The 24,822-nt window shown below is 41.8% G+C and overlaps 1 long non-coding RNA gene across 1 annotated transcript in view; it reads right to left on the minus strand.

The window, feature by feature from the left end:
- LOC143756313 (uncharacterized) overlaps positions 1-24,401 on the minus strand; it is a 59,331-nt gene extending 34,930 nt beyond the window's left edge. The window contains exon 1 of the long non-coding RNA XR_013210022.1: positions 24,350-24,401. This is a non-coding gene — a long non-coding RNA (uncharacterized LOC143756313). The remainder of the gene's footprint in view (positions 1-24,349) is intronic.
- Between the last annotated feature and the right edge of the window lie 421 nt (positions 24,402-24,822).

Consider the following 24,822-nt stretch of genomic DNA (forward strand, 5'->3'; position numbering starts at 1 on the left):
CGTTAATGTCTCGCGGTCTTGCTGTTTTTTTTTTTTTGTGTTTGTTTTACAATTAAAACTAAAAGTCTGTTGTAACGCAAGCCTTACTGAACATGTACCGAGTAAAATATTACTGAAAATTGATTAGTAATGCCTTACACTACTGCGTTACAGCAAAAAGTAATATGTTACTGTAATGCATTACTTTTGTAACGCGTTACTCCCAACACTGATGGTAAACATAACAATATTGATAATCCTATCGCTGAAATTGGTAGTACAGTACCCCCAACCCCCCTTTTTATTAACCAATCTTATCCATTTACCATCAGTCCACGCCCATTTCCATACATCACCTCCATTTTCCTAACCATGTTTTCTTAACTTTTAACTCGATTCAGCCAATGGTTTTACTTAGTAAGCTCTATTTAACACCATATTTAATTAAATCTATCCTGAAAAGGTTTTATATTTTTTTATCCATTCTTTTAACCAATGTAGTTGTTCAAAATTAACTCTAATATTTCAAATACGGACCATCTTTTAGCTTATTACCATACATATTCTCCCATGATCGGCCTTTCTTACCCTTAATGGAAAGCCTAATCAAGTTTCTTCAATAATAATCCCTAAAAGTTACCTGAAATATTTTCTAATGAATCCTTAACCAATCAAATCATTTGATCTAAGCCCTATTTTGATTCAATCAAATAAAATCATCAAAATCATCACAAAAACACATTATTTTGCTAAACTCAAACCATTAGTTGGTGCATCTTCCTCCAGGTGTGTTGGTCATCTCGTTTGCCCCATGGACATTCCGTCTTCACCAGGGTGACACTTTGCGTGCCATAGCCATGGTCTTCCATCGCTGGTGAGGGAGGCTGTTACTAGCACGAGCCTTTGACCCCTCACGTTGTCCTCCTATTTGATTGTTGAGGCCTGTCGGTGTAGTCTAAGGTCAGAGGCTTCGACCCAGGTGTCCCACTCTCCAACCATTTTCTGATCATTACCAGATTTGCCCCTTAGATCACGATGTACCCCTACTGGAGTGAACCATCTCCTGCTTTGACCTGTGAATGAAGACCTTAAGGTTTTGTTAGTGACCGCTTGTCTTGCCGCTCGTCCCCTTTGGTGTGATCTGTGGAATCAACAACCTGAAACATTATCTCCGGATAATTTCTTGCTCACTTAATAGCACTCGGGGTCCTTTTACCCTGAAAAACACTCAACCCACTTTGCTCATGTCCACAACACAATATTTATACATTTGGAACAGAATTAGTTCTGTTTTCTGCAATCCTTCCTGACATTCTGCAAAAGGAAAATCTTAAGTTATGCGCTGCGCAGGTGTGGCCTTGTTTCTTTCTGCCACAATAACAACCCAGGCCAGGATAGTAAGTCAAATTCATCCATAACCATTATTTTATTGGGCACATTCTGCCCTGCATCAAAAGTCTGCATGCTCTGTAAAGAAAAACAAATGTCGAGGTTATTTTCAGATAGTAAAGTACACGTAGTTTCTTTTGTCTGCTGTGCTGCCACGGCCTTCGCTGCTGCATCTGCCCTGGCGTTTCCTGTTGAAACAGTCCTGCAATTTTGTTATCAGCGTGTGCGGCACACTTACAGACAGCAATTTTGTTAGGGAGAAGAATGGCTTCTTGCCAGGCTTTTACCCTATTAAGCCCCTTGTCCTCCCAACATACACCGTCCCTTAATAAACCAAATTTTGTCAATTGTTATCAAATTTGTTACCATCCCCCCTTTTGATGCATGAATCATCTCGTGCATCAATCTAACATAATGGTGTTTGGATAAAGTTTGCCATCAACACTAACCCAAATGTTGTCCCAAAGCCAAAATTCCTCCAGACATCTTTCTCTGCCTCTGAAACAAAAATATTACTTAAAGCTACAAACATATCATCTTATCAGAGTATTTGGAGGGCAACGGCCCTCAGTCTTACAGTGTATCCTGCTTTTCAGGCCTGTTGTTTGGTCTCTTAATCCCGTCATCTACAAACATTGTTTCTGAAAATTCTGTTTCAATTGTTTCTGTCAGGTCAGGTCGTGCTGTACAGACTTGGTCAATGTCAGTCAAACAACATTTTTCCCCTTTTGTTCACAATATTCATAAATGTGTAGGACTCTCTGGATAATTTGATATTGACTTAGCCAATATGTCACTTTGTTATTGCCTTCAAATCTATAACATTTTAGTTTATCACAACCCATTATGGACGACGATCTACCACTTCACAAATCCAATTTACATAAATGCTTTTAATCCATAGATTGATTCATAATTACCAGTAGCAGACAGAGCTGGATAACTAATCCATTTAAAGCTCGTCCCATTTTCTGCATCATCTTGTCATCAGATTGACTCAAAACTATTAGCTTCCTTAAAACTTGTCATTTGCCTTAACCCATCTGTAATGATAAAACCCTCATTCCAGAGGTTAATGACACAATATACACACTATTCAGACACAGTATTCGTACCCCAAACTAACACATACAAGACATAGAGTGCAGTCACCATCACACACACTCATATTAGACACATATTTTAACTGTTCATTTTTAATGTTCGCTTTTCATTATATCATCTCTAAAAAGATTTAAATTTTAATTAAGATTTTAAACTTCACATTTTACTGTAGCTTTTGCCTAATTTTACATGGTCTTTTAACCAGTTACAAAGCATGTCTGTTCATTATTCATTTCATCTTAGAAAAGTCAGCTGGGTTGTTTTGGTTCATTATCACTATTTTGTTCTTTAGCAGGCCGATAACAAAAAGACAGACACAGTTACCATCCCTTCCTCCACTCAAGCAGTCTCTCTCACTATAAACAAATAATCTTTTCAACAGCCTCCTAAGACTGTAATTTAGACAAAATGTAATATTAAATTTATTACATTAACCTTTTACCATTCACCTTTGTTATCCAGACTCTTCTCAAATCTACAAAAGCCTGTCTTCATTCTTAGCCACCACCATGCCTAACGACCTTCAGGAGTTAAAACTATGTTATAAACATATTAGCTCAACATTAACTCTTCTATACATTTTACTTGCCCATATGGCAACCAACATCATGTCCCTCATATAATTAAGTTTTGTTACTGTCTCCGCAGCAAATAATGGCAATCACCTCATGGAATCAGCTGGCTTTTGAAAGTCCACTCCCGCTAATCATTTATCTTTAATTTTCTTCTCTTCAGGGTGTCATCCCCTGGCATAGTTGCAGACACTTGTCACAATGAAAAACAAGCCATACAATCAATGCGGTTTCTGGTGAGTGGTATAGAGGAACTCACATTTCTGGGTCAGACTGCCGTAACATTAATTTTAACCTCACAGCCCATCTCACCTCTCAATGCTCTGCTGACCCCGGTGGCCTCCAGTAATCAGCGCTCAACTCTCATACCTTTCTCACAAATAACACCTGTTTCGTGACCCCCTGCGTTGGGCTGTCCCCTGGCCAGGAAGATCATCCCGTCATTGAGTAGCCACTCGTACACACGTACACACTGGTGACCGCTCTTTCCCAATACAATCAGTTTTCTTCAACAGAACTCAGCTGTTTTCTGGAGCTTAGGAAAGGCACGTTCAAGAGTCACCAGAGCCATTCCGATTGCCTAATAGTGTTCACAGGGAGACAGGTTAATAACAACAGTATTTAATCACTTAAATCCATTAACTATCTTAAAAGCAGCAACCTAGCTACTTAGACTATACTCAGTGAATTTAGATCACAACCGTACATTCAGTGTACTTCATCTGTAGCCGGAGCCATCGGTCCTGAATGGTGGAGACTAAATGAGACAAAGTTGTTACTGGTCCTAAAATACGCTAATCAAAATGTCACCTCTATCGTTTAAGGTCTGTATTATTATTTTAAAGACTTCTTTAAAGTCATTCAGTTTTACTTAAATCCATTTACAAATACAAATTGCCCTCTGAACGGCAATGATTTCTTTTAACCTCTCCATGTCTATGATTTTCAACTTAAACACTGTGCTTTACTTATGACACAGGCTCAGATAACAGCTTTTAGCTGACATTGAATCAGAGAGAGACTCTGAGGCATTCAGGACTGGTACACTGCATTTTCATAAAACTTTTAACATCAGACTTTATCTACCATATTTTAACTCTAGCCCAGCTTAAGGCATCTTTGCCAGAAATTACATGTGTTTTCAAATAAACATAGTTTTACAGTTGTCTTTTGCCTACGTCAGGGAATCTAGACATTACAAATTTCCATTCAGATTGAGTCTCTGTCGCCCTGGCACTTTCAGCCACAGCACACACCAGATTCAGATAAGCGAACTGTTTCAGCCAAATCACAAGCTTATCTTTTAAAAGCAAAACATCAGCTTCTAGCTCTTTCATGGTCAACTTTTCAAGCTGTTTGTTTAATCAGATGCCTTTCAACACATTTTACATTTAGCAACTGTTAATTCGGTAGCCTACTACTTCTGCTTATTTGTCATCTGGATGCGCATGCGCGTGCGATCTGTGTTTGTGTTTGGAGCTCCATCGAATTGATTCATTAATCGCTGATTTTCTTCTTTACCACTCATTTTATATCATGTGAACTTATCCTCGACACTATTCCTTATAAAAAACAATCGGATTGCTTTGATATCGCTACTTAGATCCAACTTTCCGAATCTCGGCTACTAGCCTTTAGCCCGCTAGCATTTCACGCGTGGCCTCGCGCCTATCGACCCTCTCATTTTACACCCGTTTGACTGAAAGGATACGTGTTATATCCATCATTTCAGTCCTAAATTAGTAGTGATATTGGTAGTATCACTACTAATTTACTGTTCATCTGTTATAATGGCGAACATATCGGATGTGTGTCTAACGTTACCTCTGAGTGCAGGTGAGGACACATTCGAGCTGGTTTCGGTACGATTGGAGCTGGAGTCGGTGGAGAAACAGATCCGCGTTCTGCTGGTGAAGCAAGCCGAGCTGCGAGATCGGCGATCAACGCTCGAAACATCACGCGCCGATGCTCACAAGTCAGTGGTTAGTAACTTTTTGACTCCGACTTCGTCTACTCCGTGCGTTTCTCTGCCCAGGAGGACGCGATCATCTCTGCCTTCATTCACTCCGGCACCGAGGCAACACCACGGACCCTGGGTGATCCCACAGCGGAAGACACGAGCCAGGACCAGACCAAGGACTTCCCCCCCCCTCCCGGTCTTCGAGATCTCCACCCGGAACCGCTTCTCCCCTCTTCGCGAGCCGGAACGTGACGCCGCCGTGATCATCGGCACTTCCATGGTCCGTCATGTCCGTGCTACCTCAGGTAAGCGTAAGGTGCGCACTCACTGTTTTCCTGGTGCTCGTGTTCTTGATGTCGCCGCACAGATTCCCGAGATCCTGAACGGTGACGAGCGCGTCGGAGCTGTGGTCCTACACGCCGGGACGAACGACATCAGGCTGCGGCAGACGGAGGTTCTGAAGAAGGACTACAGAAGCCTGATCGAGACGGTTCGCAGCACATCGCCTGAAGCAACTATCATCGTGTCTGGACCGCTTCCCACGTACCGACTAGGACAAGAAAGGTTCAGTAGATTATTTGCTCTAAATGAATGGTTAATGTCATGGTGTAATGAACAGAAACTGCTCTTTGTAAATAATTGGAATCTGTTCTGGGAGCGACCTAGGCTCTACCGTGCTGATGGCCTGCACCCCAGCAGAATCGGAGCGGCTGTTCTGTCCGACAACATCTCCAAGACGTTACACACCATATGACTAGTAAGTCAAAGTCCAAATCACAGTCTTTGCTGTCCCAACTTAATTGATATAAGTAGTGTACAACATTATATAGAAACTGTGTCTATTCCTCGCTTAGTGAGGCCAAACAATAAATCTAGTGTAGGATCTAGCAAAAATCTTATTGTAATTAAACCAGAAAATCTAAATATCAGTGAACAAAAACAATTTCTAAAGCTAGGTCTTCTAAACATTAGATCGCTCACACCTAAGGCGGTTATTGTAAATGAAATGGTCACAGATAATAGTTTCGATGTACTTTGCCTTACTGAAACCTGGCTTAAACCAAATGATTATTTCGGTCTAAATGAGTCCACTCCACCAGGATACTGTTATAAGCATGAGCCCCGTCTGATCGGTCGTGGCGGCGGGGTTGCAACAATCTATAGAGATATTCTTAATGTTACTCAGAAAACAGGTCACAGGTTTAATTCGTTTGAAGTACTTGTGCTAAATGTTACGCTCTTAGATGCAAGAAACAAATCCATATTATCTCTAGCCTTGGCTACCCTATATAGACCTCCAGGGCCCTATGCTGATTTCCTAAAAGAGTTTGCATACTTTCTCTCAGATCTATTGGTCAATGTCGATAAAGCAATAATTGTTGGAGACTTTAACATACACGTAGATAATACAAATGATGCGTTAGGGACTGCGTTTACAGATTTATTAAACTCCTTTGGGGTCACGCAAAACGTCAGCGGTCCCACTCATCGTCTAAATCATACACTAGATTTAATTATATCATATGGAACCAATCCAACTGATATAAATATTATACCGCAAAGTGATGATCTCACTGATCATTACATGGTAACTTGTATAATACGTACTGCTGAAATTTGTCACGTTGCGCAACGTTATCGACCAGGCAGAACAATCCTTCCAACCACTATAGATAGATTCTCAAATAGCTTACCTGATCTATCTCAGCTGCGCAGTGCACCCAAACAAACAGATGAACTAGAGGAAATGACTAGCAGTTTGAGCACCATGTTCTCTAGTACACTAGATATTGTTGCACCAATTAGATTAAAAAAGGTAAGAGAGAAAACTAAAGCACCATGGTACAACAGTGCTACGCATGCAATCAAGAGAGAAACTCGTAACTTAGAGCGTAAATGGAAACAAACTAATTTAGAGGTCTTTAGAATCGCGTGGAAAGACAGTATGTCACGTTATAAAAAGGCTCTAAAAGCAGCAAGGGCTGAGCATCTCCGCAAACTAATAGAAAATAACCAAAATAATCCAAGGTTTTTATTCAACACCGTGGCTAGACTAACAAATAAACAAACATCACCAGAGCAAAATATTCCATTACAATATAGTAGTAATGATTTTATGAATTACTTCAATGAGAAAATAGAAAGCATCCGAAACACAATTGTAAATATACAATCCTCTATGATGTCTTATGATTCAGCCTCAATTATGGCCCCTCTAGAACAACTACACCGATTTACAACTATAGGACAGGAAGAGCTAAATAAACTTATCATTGCATCGAAACCAACAACATGTTTATTAGATCCAATACCCACTAAACTACTGAAAGAAGTGTTACCTGTAGTCGAAGAGCCTCTTCTTAATATTATTAACTCGTCTTTATTTTTAGGTCATGTTCCAAAAATATTCAAGCTGGCAGTAATAAAACCTCTCATTAAGAAACCGCAATTAGATCCAAATAACTTAGCAAATTACAGACCCATCTCAAATCTTCCATTTATGTCTAAAATACTAGAAAAAATTGTGTCCGCTCAATTGTGCTCTTTCTTACAAGAAAATGATATCTATGAAAAATTCCAGTCGGGATTCAGACCGCATCATAGCACAGAAACTGCGCTAGTTAAAATTACAAATGATTTACTTTTAGCTTCTGACCAAGGCTGTATCTCAATACTAGTTCTACTCGATCTAAGCGCTGCGTTCGACACTATCGATCATAAAATACTCCTGGATCGACTACAAAACTACACTGGTGTTCAGGGACAGGCATTAAGCTGGTTTAGATCTTACTTATCAGACCGTTACCATTTTGTCTGTCTAAATGGGGAAAAATCAAAGATAACGTCAGTAGACTATGGAGTGCCGCAAGGATCGGTGTTAGGCCCTCTGCTATTCTCAATATATATGCTGCCACTTGGTAATATTATAAGAAAACATGGAATTAATTTCCACTGTTATGCTGATGACACTCAATTATATATCTCATCACGACCAGATGAAAACACTAACTTATCTAAATTGACAGAGTGTCTAAATGATATAAAATGCTGGATGACGTGTAATTTCCTGCTATTAAATTCAGATAAAACGGAGGTACTACTTATTGGTCCAAAAAACTACCCACAAAATCCCTTACAATACAACTTTAATTTAGAAGGATGTCCTGTTACTTTATCCACTACAGTAAAAGACCTGGGTGTTATACTAGACCGCAACTTGACTTTCGAAAATCATATTTCATATATTACAAGAACAGCCTTTTTCCACCTTAGAAACATTGCTAAGCTACGCAACATGCTATCTGTTTCTGATGCAGAAAAGTTAGTTCATGCTTTCATGACCTCGAGACTAGATTACTGTAATGCTTTATTAGCTGGCTGTCCTACATCCTCAATTAACAAGCTACAGTTAGTGCAAAATGCAGCTGCTAGAGTTCTTACTAGATCAAGAAAATATGATCATATAACACCTATTTTATCATCTCTACACTGGTTACCTATTAAGTTACGTATCAATTACAAAGTATTCCTACTGACCTATAAAGCCCTAAATGGTTTAGCTCCTGTGTATTTAACAGACCTTCTATCGCCATACAATCCATCGCGCTCTTTAAGATCACTAAATTCGAGGCTTCTGGTCATTCCTAGGATATCTAAGTCCACTAATGGAGGGAGGGCGTTCTCGCATTTAGCTCCTAAACTCTGGAATAGCCTTCCTGATATTGTACGAGCCTCAGACTCGCTGTCCCAGTTTAAAACTAGATTAAAGACGCATCTCTTTAACCAAGCATTCACTTAATGCTTAACCTTTGATACTGCTGAATCGGTTCGAATGCATTAACATTATGAACATCAGCTATGCTAATTATTTCCCATCTGCCTTTCTGCTGTTATCTCGGGACGCTAGTCCCGAGGTAAATAGCGTTCGTCAGCTCCAGTTTGTATCCAGCCTCTCACGGAGACTTCAGATGCCCCAACGCCTGTGAAGAGACGACTCGACCCCTGTGAAGAGACGACTCAAAGCCGGCGATATGTTATGCCATAAATTAATACTTGATTAACTAACTGTATTTTTCTATGTACATTTCCGAAATGCAATTTCTGTAAAGCTGCTTTGAGACAATGTGTATTGTGAAAAGCGCTATACAAATAAATTTGAATTGAATTGAATTGAATTGAATATTTGTTCTTACATAAAAATAATTATTCTAGTTCTCAATAACGTTTCACATTTCTCAATCTCCAATTAGGATTTACTTTTTTTGACGAGGCAAGCACTCTCTGCTTGTGATACTTTTGCAGTTATTGTAAATCATCTGTGAGATTAGTCTCTCTATATACTCTAAAATCCTTTTTTAAATGTTTAATTACAACACAATCATCCTGTTAGTTACTTTGATATATTTTGCTACTCACATTTGTTGGAGTCATTAATTTTACATCAACCTGTATTCATCAATTCACTTTTAAAAATTACTATTATAGATCTTTTCTTTAAAAGGATTCACTTTAATACTTCAATCTCTTGACCTTGTTTTTATCTCTTACTCTTTCTCAGACGAAAACTTTAATATCGTTATATAAACACTGATCTACTTTCCAACCCACATTATTACCAGAAATGTGTCACTATATTACACTTTGTTTATTTACACCTTCTCGGTGGGCATTTACAGTTACGTGTTAAATTGTCCTGCTGACCACAATCAAGACACTCTCTGTCATCTAGTGGGTTCATGTGTCAGCCTCAACTACAGTATCAGACACCTGTCCTTTACTATAGTTTGATCACTGTGAGCTTGCAAACGGCTCCAACTTACTGCACACCCTTGAAGCAGTGTGTGTCCCATTCAGGAATGTAAACAGAGCCACTGATTAAGCAGTTCTCTGTATTCTTTTACAGTCCACCAGTGGCGGATTTAATCACAATAGCCAAATCATAATCTTCATCATTATCATTGGCCGCACATTAATTTTAATAAGCTGCATCGAAATGCTCAAAATATTCTAAGTTGATTTCACAAAGTTTTCGTTTAACTTTAGTCATACTTGTCCAAGGAAATTATCCTGACCCATAATTTCATTTATAAAACAGACAATATCTTTTGCTTCAATGACTTAATATCAACAAATATCCACCATTATACATTATTGATTTCCAGAATTTTTTGTCAAAGTTGTCTTTACATTTTACTAATTTGGTATTATCATCAACAACCCTAATTACAGAACAAGTACTTTTATCTAACATCCGGAAACCGAGGTGAATAAGCAAACCCTGTTTCTGTACCCCCAGCATAGCTGGACCCTAGGTTCAAAACACAATGGTTATCAAACTAAAACTAAACCTAATTTCAATCATTATTTTACCATTAAAATATAGAATTTTTCCCCATTTTGCTTAATGAAACATTCCTTATCTTTATATCACATTAGTCCCCGTTAATCATCCTCAATGCCTTATTTTTATTCTGAAACTCATTTTTCATACCATTTAAACAGTTAATTTGACTTCCATAAATTCTGTCAGACATTTTATTTTCATCACATATAGTTTTCTACTATATTCCTTCCATCTTTCCCTACATGCCAGTTCCTTCATTATCTAACCAGTACATGATTGTTTGCACAATCCCCACACAAACATATCTCACACACCAACCTTCTTGTTTTTTTTCGTTTTTTTCACTTCCTTCTTCCATCAAGTCTCTCACCCGTCATAGTGACACTTGAATTTCCAATCTTTCCCTTGTTTTGATAACAATCCCCTATTTCACACAGACAGCCTTATTGCTGCTTGCAACTTCAATCCTTATCATATAAATTTAAGTTCTCTAGACATCTAATGTCATGCATCCATTTACTGGATGAAGAAGTAAAACCCTATTTCTCTCGACAGTTCTTTTTAGCTGCCTCTTTAAGACAACAATCCATTGTTTGTCCACATTGCTTACACATGTTGAACACAGCCATAACTGTCATGATTCTGCCCTCGTGTCCTTGATTTTCTCTAGTCTTGAGGCAGGATCATGACAGAATCATGTTTTGTGTGCAAGCACATGGTCTTGTGTTTTGAGCCATGTGCTTGTGTTGTCTCGTCACGTCACCCCGCCCCCTTGTTATCCTCGTCTCGTCATTATTGTCTAGTCAGTTTCACCTGTCCTTGTCTAGTCAGCCTCACCTGTCTTTGTCATTAGTGTCTCCCTATTTAATCCCCTTGTGTTTGCTGTCCTGGGTCGGTACATTGTCTAACTTTGCGTGTTAATCCCTGTGAGTATATTGTCTGAAGACCTGTTTAATCAGTATTGTGAGTTCGTTTCCTGTCAAGTCAGAGTCTTTGTTTGTCATCGTGTCTTAGTCTTGTTATACTCTGCTTCAGTCCTGTTTTACCCCCTCGTGGGTTTTGTTTTCTGTTTTGGTCCAAAATAAATCATTTGAGTGTCATCTGCTGTCTGCGCCTGGGTTCTCCTTCCATCCTCATGACAGAATGTACCGACCAGAAAAGAACCCAGCAGACGTTCAGTCCTTCTCCGCTGATCTTCAGCCTTCTGACCCGGAACTGTGGTGGCGCGTGGCTATCTCTGACAGTTCCAATGGCAAGCTTCCTTTCCCTCCCCAGGGTGAGTTGACCCTGAAGAGGTACGCCCAGGTTGTTGAGGAGAGGAGGTTCTTCCTGCCGGAGACCCTGGTCAACCGCTACCTCGTCGCGGGTCTCAAAGTCCTCCCTCCCCTTGCTGAACGAGAGAGTTTGGTCCGCCGTCCGTTTCGCAACATGGTGGACTACTTGTCTCGGAAGGAGCAGCCGGGTCCCCCTGGTTTTTCACCTCCTGCCACACTTCCAGTCATCCCTGAGGGTCGCATGTTAGCCGTCGTGACACAGGAGGACCAAGCGTCTTCCACCCTGACTCCCGATCCATCACCCGTGTCCGTCAGCCCCCGTGGAAAGCGTGGAAGACGTTTGTCGTGGGAGTCAGCGTCTGAGTCATCCTCCACGGAATCCCCCTTGCCTGCGGTGGAGTCGCCAGCACCTGCTTCGTCTCCCTCTTCGCCCCCCTTACCGGTCTCAAGCCTGGCTACGGACTCAGCTCCGCGACCCAGAAGGAAGAAGAGGAGGAAGGGAGCCTCTTGTCCTCCGTCTCTGTCTCCCCCTGAGTCCGCGATCGCTGCCCCAGAGCCCGCTACTTCAAGCGCCGTCCATGAGCCCGCTCCAGCAAGCGCCGTCCATGAGCCCGCTCCAGCAAGCGCCGTCCATGAGCCCGCTCCAGCAAGCGCCGTCCATGAGCCCGCTCCAGCAAGCGCCGTCCATGAGCCCGCTCCAGCAAGCGCCGTCCATGAGCCCGCTCCAGCAAGCGCCGTCCATGAGCCCGCTCCAGCAAGCGCCGTCCATGAGCCCGCTCCAGCTAGCGCCGTCCATGAGCCCGCTCCAGCTAGCGCCGTCCATGAGCCCGCTCCAGCTAGCGCCGTCCATGAGCCCGCTCCAGCTAGCGCCGTCCATGAGCCCGCTCCAGCAAGCGCCGTCCATGAGCCCGCTCCAGCTAGCGCCGTCCCAGAATCTACTGAGAGACTTGCGGCCGATCTAGCCGCAAAAGAGGTTCTGAAATCGGTTTCTGCTCGTCAGGAGATGCCCATCTTCCTTGCTGCCAAGACCCTCTCTGATTATTTGTTGTGTCTAGCTAAAATCCTCGAAGTCCCTGTTTGTCCTGTCTTGTCTCCAGCCCCCGAGCCTGCCGCTGTGATCGCTGCACCCAGTCCTGCCCCTTCGCCTGCTATGTCCGCCGTCAGGAGTCCCGTTTCCTCACCCTCTGTCTCTGAATCTGTTGCTGCTACCACTGAAGCAGTATCCCAGTCTGTCTCCACTAATTCCCGGACTGTTTCTCCGTTCGTCCCTGTCTCCACCAGCCCCCGGACTGTTTCTCCGTTCGTCCCTGTCTCCACCAGCCCCCGGACTGTTTCTCCGTTCGTCCCTGTCTCCACCAGCCCCCGGACTGTTTCTCCGTTCGTCCCTGTCTCCACCAGCCCCCGGACTGTTTCTCCGTTTGTCCCTGTCACCACTAGTTCCCGGACTGTTTTCCCTGTCTCCACTAAGCCCCGGACTGTTTCCCCTAAAGCCTCTCCTTGTGTGTCTCCGTCTAAACCTGCCCAGAGTCCTCGTCCTCAGCCCTCATCCCGTGGACCCAAGACCCCCAGTCCTCCCATCCACCCTGGACCTCCCCCCATGAACTCTGTGTTTCCTCCACCTCCTTTGCCTTGTATGTTGTTTTTGATGTTTCATCCTAACCCGGTTGTTGTGTTTTCGTGTTTGCCATTACTGTTATTTGTCATGTTTTGTTGGTTTGTGTCGATGTCTCAGTCTGTCATGTCCCGTGTTTGATGTCCCCTTGAGGAGCGTCTGGTAGCCGCTCCTTAAGGTGGGGGTTCTGTCATGATTCTGCCCTCGTGTCCTTGATTTTCTCTAGTCTTGAGGCAGGATCATGACAGAATCATGTTTTGTGTGCAAGCACATGGTCTTGTGTTTTGAGCCATGTGCTTGTGTTGTCTCGTCACGTCACCCCGCCCCCTTGTTATCCTCGTCTCGTCATTATTGTCTAGTCAGTTTCACCTGTCCTTGTCTAGTCAGCTTCACCTGTCTTTGTCATTAGTGTCTCCCTATTTAATCCCCTTGTGTTTGCTGTCCTGGGTCGGTACATTGTCTAACTTTGCGTGTTAATCCCTGTGAGTATATTGTCTGAAGACCTGTTTAATCAGTATTGTGAGTTTGTTTCCTGACAAGTCAGAGTCTTTGTTTGTCATCGTGTCTTAGTCTTGTTATACTCTGCTCCAGTCCTGTTTTACCCCCTCGTGGGTTTTGTTTTCTGTTTTGGTCCAAAATAAATCATTTGAGTGTCATCTGCTGTCTGCGCCTGGGTTCTCCTTCCATCCTCATGACAATAACTACCTTTTTTGTTTCTCACTGCCCTGTTCAACTGATTCTCGCACTACTTTCAGTCTAGCTGTGCTCAGTGTTCCCTCCCTGGGGAAATCATGGTATTTTCTCAGTTTTTTCAATATCTAAAACATAAATTTTCCCCCATAATTTTCTCATTTGATTGAAAAACCGGTGTATCCAATTTTGCATGCTTACCTTGAGACTTCCCCATATTGGCTGCTTCTCTGTTCTCTGTGGATTTCTCTTCAACGCGCGTTTTCCTGATCTGTTAGGCGTCCCCAACAGACCCGATTTTTCCTTTTAACCCAAATCGGTCGGGTTGCACTATTAGTGCCCTCCTAATTAAGGTTTACCAAAAACTGTTCTGGTTCCCCCCAATTAGCCTCAGCACCTAAAAACAATTTGCTCCGTGGTGGAACAACTGATTTTCAGGTTACCTATCTGTATGAAATCTCTTGATCTGTTACAGACCTCAATTAATCTCAGATAATTTCCTCTCGTATCTGTTTGAAACCTCTTGATCTATATATAGATCTCAATTAATCTCAGATTACGTACCACAGAAACAGCCCTCAGCCAATATGGTTCACTCACATTTCATACCCGAAACAAAATACTTTTCCCCAAAAGAAAATATTTTAGACGTCTCTTACCAGAGATATGTTGGTTGCCACGGGTTCGCTTTCTTTTGATTCCAGTGGAGCCCCTCCCGGACCCGATAGCGGTCGGCCCCTCTCTCTCAAGCTTACGAGGTAGAGCTGGAACTGCTCAGTCCAGGTGGCCAAACACCGTCCGCTCTCAGGTCCAGAAGGTACTTCCAAGGAATCCCACTCTGACACCAAAATTGTTGTGGCAAAAATTCTGTTAAACATCATCACTGCGTAAGAGACACTCAGAGTCAAATTAATAAAAAGAAAAGTATTTATTCTTGCAAGAATAGGTTCAGTCTAGTACACAGAAGTTACGCTGTGCAAGAGAGTGACACACAACAGGAAGACATGAGACAGCCTTTATACTGTTTTCAAGGTTCCTCCTCACCCGCTGTACCTTTCACCCACTCAGATAAGGTCCTTACTGCTGTTCAGTTTCTACTTAAATACACAAACTGGTACTGAAATAAACTGGCCAAAACTGACCGTCCCTAAGGTCAGAGGTCCTGTCCCATATGTTCCTGAAACGTCACGCACAAGCACGTACACACATATACTTTTATACATTGAATAGGTTCTCTCTCTTATGATACCTGTTTGGGATCAATGACTATTAAAATTTCCACAACACTATACAGGGGATCAAACCTATTGTAGAAAAGTTGCTGATGCAGGGAGTGCTAGTTAAAACCAATAGTCCCTGTAACTCGCCCATATGGCCCATCAAGAAATCCAATGGGACATGGAGACTCACCATAGACTACAGAGTAGCCAATAAAAATATTGATAAAATCACCCCTCTAGTGGCAGATCCTTCCACAATTTGTAATGGCATACCATTAGAGAGTAAGATTTTTTCAGTAATTGATATGTCTAATGGATTCTTTTCTGTACCATTGCACTCTGACAGCCGGCCATGGTTAGCTTTCACAGTTGACTATGAGCAATACCAGTGGACACGTTTGCCACAGGGATTTCAAAACTCCCCAATCATATACCATCAGGCTGTCAGACGTGATTTGTGTGACCCAGAATGTCCGGTAAAACAGTCCACTATGATCCAGTATGTCGATGATATTTTGATTGCCTCAACAGATCACGAGGTACTTCAAACTGAATTGGCATCATTGTTGGACTATTTGCATAAGAAAGGACACAAATGCAGCTTTCACAAAGCTCAAATTGCTAAAAAGCAAGTCACATTTCTGGGTCAAACAATTGGTGCAGGAAATAGATCCATTACACAGGATCGAGCGGCTTCAGTCAAAGCCATACCCCCGCCTACTACCATTAAAACACTCCGATCATTTTTAGGAACAGCAGGTTACTGTAGACCTTGGATTGAAGACTATGCCTCAATTGCACAGCCGCTCTATGACTTGTTGAAAGGCCATGGTAAAGATTCTGATACTGTTTGTATGGAAGAATGTCACCTCAAAGCGTTCAATGATTTGAAGAGAGCGCTATGTCAAGCACCAGCATTAGGAATTGCCCAAACTGATAGACCATTTGTGCTTTATGTCCATGAACATTTAAGCTTCATGACTGCATGTCTAATGCAAGATCATGGGGGCAGTTTATGCCCAATTCATTACTAATCTGGTAAACTTGACATAGTAGCTCAAGGTATGGGCCCATGCCTCAGAGCAGTACAGGCAGTGCATCTAGCGCTACAGGCTTCATCAGGAATGGTGTTAGGACAGTCTGTAAACGTAAGATGTCCGCACGCTGTGTCCGCATTAATGAATCAAGCAAAAGTCACTTCTGTCACTTCCTCTCGCTGGGGAAATTGGTTAGCAACTCTCACAGCCCCGAATATTGTCTTACAGCGTGCACCTGTCACGAACCCATCCTCATGTATGATGTCTGCAATGACTGAGAATTTGTTAGAGGATGAAGGAGAAATGACTCACGATTGTGTTACGCTTACATAGCCTACGAGTGTAGTAAGAGAAACTCCCATAGAGAATTCAGAATTTGAGTTGTTTGTTGTAGGATCAGCTCAAGTAATTGAAGGTAACAGACGAGCAGGTTATGCAGTAACGTCCACCACGGAAGTGTTAGCTTCAGGACGTCTTCCAGATCATTTTTCAGCTCAAGCTGCAGAACTAGTAGCCCTAACAAGAGCATGCACGCTAGCTTCAGGATCAGTTGCTAATATCTACACAGATTCCAGATATGCTTTTGGGGTAATTCATGATTTTGGTGTCATTTGGCAAACCAGACAGTTTCTAACTTCTGCTGGATCCCCCATTAAGCATGCTGAATTAGTGGAAGATCTAATGTTTTCCATGAAACTTCCAAAGAAATTAGCAGTGATAAAAGTGAAAGCACATCTCACAACTAATACTACGGAAGCTAAAGGTAATGCTCTTGCTGATATAGCAGCTAAACAGGCTTGTTTCTATGCAACTGTACAAGTGTGTTCAGGTAGTGCAGCACAGAAGACAATTATGCCTCCTGAATCAATAATTGATCTGTACAAAGACGTTCCTCTGTATGAAGCATGGACATGGTTAGACAAAGGAGCCACAGTGGATTCATCCGGGTGCTGGACCAAAGGGGAAAAGTATGTTGCTCCCAAATCACTGTTGCCATATTTGGCTCAACAAATACACAATTTGGGTCACAGTGGTCCAGCAACGATGAATCACAGGTTCTCAAATCAGTGGTGGAATCCAAAATTCAGAAATGTAGCCACAGAAACATCCAAAAGGTGTGTTACATGTCAGAAAAATAATGATGTACCAGCAGCCACTACACCAGCAGCACATACCCCAGCTCCACCAGGACCATTTCGTCACCTGCAAGTTGATTACATATCATTGCCTCGTTGTAAGGGAAAAACATATGTTTTGGTAGTAATAGATAAGTTCTCAAGATGGGTAGAAGCTTATCCAACAGGGCGTGCTACAGCTGCACATACTGCTAAATGTCTTGTCACTGATTTCATTCCCAGATAGGGATTACCAGATTGCATTGACTCAGATCAAGGTACACACTTCACAGGACAGGTAGTCAAGGAAGTGTCTAGAATTTTGAAGATTAAGTGGAATCTTCACTGCCCATACAGGCCACAAGCATCAGGACAGGTTGAACGATCGAACAGAACAATCAAAACCAGACTAAGCAAAATGCATCAGGAAGGGGTACCATGGGTCGAAGCACTGCCAGCAGTACTGTGTAGTATGAGAGCATCACCTAACAGAACAGTAGGACTGAGCCCTCATAAGATTATTACTGGACGCCCCATGCAGATGCCAGGTGTGATTGATCTTAGAAATGCTGATGTACACATTGCCTCAGATGCCCTGATTGCTTACTGTGAAAACCTAACAAAGGCGGTACAGAGTGCCAGAGGGAGAGTTGAGTCATGTTGGCAGACTCCACCAGAAGGTGGACACACAATCATCCCAGGTCAATGGGTCATGATAAAGTCATTCAGGAAAAAGCCATTAGAACCTAAGTGGCATGGACCACGTCAAGTGGTTTGATTACAGCAGCTGCAGTATTGTGTCAGGGAAGGAAAACCTGGACTCACGTATCACACTGTAAAGTTGTTCCCCCTCCAACAGGGATAGGATAGGACACGAACCAGTGGGGAGCCGAGGGAAGAACCGATTGCAACAGGCGTCGGAGGCCAACCCTTCGGTGAAGAATCCCTCATAGGCCTTCCCATCCATTAATCCATCCTCACCTCACTGCGTTCTTTAGGTGTCATAATTAAGAAATAGGGAAAGAAGGAACAACAATAGCAGGCTCGGAAAATTTACCACCCTAGTGTTTGAACCAATACTGCTCTACTGTTTAGCAGACTCAGAAAAAGTTTACAACCCTAGTGTTTGAACAAATACTGCTCTCCTGTCTTTTGTTTTCTGTCTTCCTCTGTGCAGATACCACTTGATGGCTGTCCCGAAACCCATACGCACCGACCTCTTCACCTGCGTATGAAGACACCACTTCCAGAAAACAACGAGACCTACTGCCGAGCCAACTATCACAAAAGGATAAAGAAAAGAAAAAAATACACAACGCAGAGACCCACATACGGAACCTTCAGTCATCCAGCAACATGATCAAGATTGTCATACTACTCCTAACCATCAGGACATCGCACAAAGTGTAGACTCCAGCCATGACTCACTTGTGCACAAACATGATGGTCCAACAAGACAGTTTTGGTCTTTCAACAAAATTACCCCAGATGACTGAAGATAACTCTTCATGGTTCGGGAACTCGTTAGGTAAACCATGGATGTGGATGAAGGAAATAGCAATTCTGCTGTTGTTTCTCTCATTAGCGTACTATCTATGCGTCCACAGTATCAAGTTCGGTCGGTCGGTGTATGAATGTGTGTATGAATGGGTGAATGTGAGGCAAATATGTAAAGCGCTTTGGTGGCCATTCGGTCTGTGAAAGCGCTATATAAACGCAGTCCATTTACCATTTACCATCAAGCTTTTCATTTAACAAATGAATCACGTCTCTCACGAAAAAATCACAGTTCCTACCAGAAAAGACTATTACCCGTAAGAACATCACGGACCCTAAAATTGCATGTTTGTTTCTGTGTCAGCATGCAATTGCAGAAACAGCAATACAGAAGCATGTGCCTGTAACGATCACAAGTTCCAAGAATGAACTTTTAAGTGTCTAAATTTGTATTTTGTGAGAGTTATTTAGAACTCTCAAAGGGGGAAATGTAGGATTACAAATTGTATTTAAATGTTTTATTGAGCTTCCAATACTATAGTATTTTAACTGAGAAAGATGCACACACTGTTTTCCATTTTGAGGCAATCAAGGTTTCAGACATTAACCTCTTGTCACATCTCAAAGGTCAGCTGGGCCTTTTGTTGATCTAATCAGGCTTGTTGGATTAGCATCTCAAGACTCTGAGTTACACTGTTACCTGATGAAATCCAGCTGAATCAAGAGTCCCCTCCTCTATGAAATTAATTCCACCCCCTTGAAATGTATATAAACTGCAATGTAAAGTTCTCTTATTTAGACTTGATTGAGATGACTACAGCGACGCAATAAAGAACTTCTGCTCGAAAGATACCTCTTAAAGTCTCCTGGTCTGCACTTCTAAGTTTTCTACACTTGAGAAGGAAAAACTTCACAACAGTAGACAACCTACATGAACCACTGAGCCACTGCCGCCCCACTACAGGAGCCTGATCGAGACGGTACACAGCACATCGCCTGAAGCAACTATCATCGTGTCTGGACCGCTTCCCACGTACCGACAAGGACAAGAAAGGTTCAGTAGATTATTTGCACTAAATGAATGGTTAATGTCATGGTGTAATGAACAGAAACTGCTCTTTGTAAATAATTGGAATCTGTTCTGGGAGCAACCTAGGCTCTAAAGTACTGATGGCCTGCACCCCAGCAGAATCGGAGCGGCTGTTCTGTCGGACAACATCTCCAAGACGTTACACACCATCTGACTAGAAAATCAAAGTCCAAATCACAGTCTTTGCTGTCCCAACTTAATTGATATAAGTAGTGTAGAACATTATATAGAAACTGTGTCTATTCCTCGTTTAGTGAGGCCATATAATAAATCTACTGTAGGATCTAGGAAAAATCTAATTGTAATTAAACCAGAAAATCTCAATATCAGTGAACAAAAACAATTTCTAAAACTAGGTCTTCTAAACATTAGATCGCTCACAACTAAGGCAGTTATTGTAAATGAAATGGTCACAGATAATAGCTTCGATGTACTTTGCCTTACTGAAACCTGGCTTAAACCAAATGAGTATTTCGGTCTAAATGAGTCCACTCCACCAGGATACTGTTAAAAGCATGAGCCCCGTCTGATCGGTCGTGGCGGCGGTGTTGCAACAATCTATAGAGATATTCTTAATGTTACTCAGGAAACAGGTCACAGGTTTAATTCGTTTGAAGTACTTGTACTAAATGTTACGCTCTTAGATGTAAGAAAGAAATCCCTATTATCTCTAGCCTTGGCTACTGTATATAGACCTCCAGGGCCCTATGCTGATTTCCTACAAGAGTTTGCAGACTTTCTATCAGATCTATTAGTCAATACCGATAAAGCAATAATTGTTGGAGATTTTAACATACACGTAGATAACACAAATGATGCGTTAGGGGCTGCGTTTACAGATTTATTAAACTCCTTTGGGGTCAAGCAAAATGTCAGTGGTCCCACTCATCGTCTAAATCATACACTAGACTTAATTATATCATATGGAACCAATCCAACTGATATAGATATTATACCGCAAAGTGACGATCTCACTTATCATCACATGGTAACTTGTATAATACGTACTGCTGAAATTTGTCATGTTGCGCCACGCTATCGACCAGGCAGAACAATCCTTCCAACCACTATAGATAGATTCTCAAATAGCTTACCTGATCTATCTCAGCTGCTCAGTGAACACAAACAAACAGATGAACTAGAGGAAATGACTAGCAGTTTGAGCACCATTTTCTCTAGTACATTAGATATTGTTGCACCAATTAGATCAAAAAAGGTTAGAGAGAAAACTAAAGCACCATGGTACAACAGTGCTACGCATGTTATCAAGAGAGAAACTCGTAACTTAGAGCGTAAATGGAAACAAACTAATTTAGAGGTCTTTAGAATCGCGTGGAAAGACAGTATGTCACGTTATAAAAAGGCTCTAAAAGCAGCCAGGGCTGAGCATCTCCGCAAACTAATAGAAAATAACCAAAATAATCCAAGGTTTTTGTTTAACACTGTGGCTAGACTAACAAATAAACAGACATCACCAGAGCAAAATATTCCGTTACAGTATAGTAGTAATGATTTTATGAACTACTTCAATGAGAAAATAGAAAGCATCCGCAACACAATTGTAAATGTACACTCTTTTATGGTGTCTTATGATTCAGCCTCAACTATGGCCCCTCTGGAACAACTACACCACTTTACAACTATAGGACAGGAAGAGCTAAATAAACTTATCATTGCATCTAAACCAACAACATGTTTATTAGATCCAATACCCACTAAATTTCTGAAAGAAGTGTTACCTGTAGTGGAAGAGCCTCTTCTCAATATTATTAACTCGTCTTTATTTTTAGGTCATGTTCCAAGAATATTCAAGCTGGCAGTAATACAACCTCTCATTAAGAAACCGCAATTAGATCCAAATAACTTAGCAAATTACAGACCCATTTCTAATCTTCCATTTATGTCTAAAATACTAGAAAAAATTGTGTCCGCTCAATTGTGCTCTTTCTTGCAAGAAAAAGAGATTTATGAAAAATTTCAGTCAGGACTGCGCTAGTTAAAATTACAAATGATTAACTTTTAGCTTCTGACCAAGGCTGTATCTCAATACTAGTTCTACTCGATCTTAGTGCTGCGTTCGACACTATAGATCATAAAATACTCCTGGATCGACTACAAAACTACACTGGTGTTCAGGGACAGGCATTAAGCTGGTTTAGATCGTACTTATCGGACCGTTACCATTTTGTCTGTTTAAATGGGGAAAAATCGAAGATAACGTCAGTAGACTATGGAGTGCCGCAAGGATCGGTGTTAGGCCCTCTGCTATTCTCAATATATATGCTGCCACTTGGTAATATTATAAGAAAACATGGAATTAAATTCCACTGTTATGGAGATGACACTCAATTATATATTTCATCACGGCCAGATGAAAACACTAACTCATCTAAATTGACAGAGTGTCTCAAAGATATAAAATGCTGGATGACGCGTAATTTCCTGCTACTAAATTCAGATAAAACGGAGGTATTACTTATTGGTCCAAAAAACTACCCACAAAATCACTTACAATACAACTTTAATATAGAAGGATGTCCTGTTACTTTATCCACTACAGTAAAAGACCTGGGAGTTATACTAGACCGCAACTTGTCTTTCAAAAATCATATTTCATATGTTACAAGAACAGCCTTTTTCCACCTTAGAAACATTACAAAGCTACGTAACATGCTATCTGTTTCTGATGCAGAAAAGTTAGTTCATGCATTCATGACCTCGAGACTAGATTACTGTAATGCTTTATTAGCTGGCTGTCCTGCATCCTCAATAAACAAGCTACAATTAGTGCAAAATGCAGCTGCTAGAGTTCTTACTAGGTCAAGAAAATATGATCATATAACACCAATTTTATCATCTCTACACTGGTTACCTATCAAGTTCCGTATCAATTACAAAGTACTATTACTGACCTATAAAGCCATAAATGGTTTAGCTCCTGTGTATTTAATGGACCTTCTATCGCCCTACAATCCATCGCGTTCTTTAAGATCACTAAATTCGAGGCTTCTGGTCATTCCTAGGATATCTAAGTCCACTAAAGGAGGGAGGGCATTCTCACATTTAGCTCCAAAACTCTGGAATAGCCTTCCTGATATTGTTCGAGGCTCTGACTCGCTGTCCCAGTATAAAACTAGATTAAAGACGCATCTCTTTAGCCAAGCATTTACATAATGCTTACCTTTTATACCACTGCTGAATCAGATCAAATGCATTTAATATTATAAAACTTGAAGAGTCTGTAGGTTATTTGTATAGGTTGCATAGTATTTACAGTCATTACGTTCCTGTGTATATTGCGTGAATGACGGGTGGTTGGGTAGATATTGTGTTTTGCGGTAGGTGGTATGCCATACGGAACCGTTGCCACTGAAACTGCATATTAACGCACCAGTGGGGCTCGACAGCCTTAGTCAAACGGGTCGGCGCGTATGGTTGGGCTGCGGAGAGATTGTGAGATTGTGGTTGGGTCTCAGCAGCAGGAGGGATGTAGAGGTCAGTAAGCAGGGCTGAGTTGAGTGGGGGACAGAGGGGGGTGACTCTGGGACGCAAGAATCACTGTCTTCATGTTTTTTATCATTTACGCCCGTGTTATGGAAATCATTATGAACAGCAGCTACGCTAATTATTTTCCCTTTTTGCTTTTCTGCTGTTATCTCGGGACACGAGTCCCGAGAAAAATGGCGTTCGTCAGCTCCAGTTTGTATCCAGCCTCTCACGGAGACTTCAGATGCCCCAATCACAAAGCCTGTGAAGAGACGACTCAACACCGGCGATATGGACCCTCTATGGTGGACGGCACTGATCCTCAACAACTCGTCTCAACACCGGCGTGATTACTTGGACTTCCAAAAGATGGAAATGGATAAATATTCTAAATCTTCCGATCCAATCTGACTTGTAATGCTGCCCGAATCATAAATCATGCACTGTTCCTTCGTTGGCCAGAGGAGAACTGGCCCTCCGACTGAGTCTGGTTTCTCCCAAGGTTTTTTTCTCCATTCTGTCACCTGATGGAGTTTTGGTTCCTTGCCACTGTTGCCTTGGCTTTTGGCTTGCTTAGTTGGGGACATTTAATATTCAATAATATTATTGATCTGCCTTACTTAAGGTGGACGTTGACGCAATTTTCTTTTAGAAACAAACTTTGTTATATTATTTTCATGTTATCACTGTGAAGCTGCTTTGATACAATCTGTATTGTAAAAAGCGCTATATAAATAAAGGTGACTTGACAAACACACAGACACACACACACACACACAAACATCTCTATTCTCTACTCACTCACACACACACACACACAAACATCTCTATTCTCTACTCTCACTCACTCACACACACACACAAACACTAACACACACACATCTCTATTCTCTACTCTCACTCACTCACTCACACACACACACACACACACACAAACATCTCTATTCTCTACTCTCACTCACTCACACACACACACACACACTCACACACACACACATCTCTATTCTCTACTCTCACTCACACACACACACAAACATCTATATTCTCTACTCTCACTCACTCACACACACACACACACACACACACACACACACACACATCTATACGTTCTACTCTCTCTCACTCACACACACACACACACACACACACACACACACACACATCTATACGATCTACTCTCCCTCACACACACTCACACACACACATACACACACACACACAGCGACCAGACAACACACATCACACACACTGCAGACCAGACAACACACACATCACGCACACTGCAGACCAGACAACACACACATCACACTCACTGCAGACCAGAAAACACACACACACACACTGCAGACCAGAAAACGTCTCAGGTTACGTATGTAACCCTGGTTCCCTGATAGGGAACGAGACGCTGCGTTTGAGACGCGGTGGCAACGCTCTGCGTGATTACGTCGTGAAG

Source organism: Siphateles boraxobius, unplaced genomic scaffold (genome assembly GCF_051911475.1).
Source record: "Siphateles boraxobius isolate OS27281-9 unplaced genomic scaffold, OSU_SipBor_1 107, whole genome shotgun sequence".
NCBI lineage: Eukaryota > Metazoa > Chordata > Actinopteri > Cypriniformes > Leuciscidae > Siphateles > Siphateles boraxobius.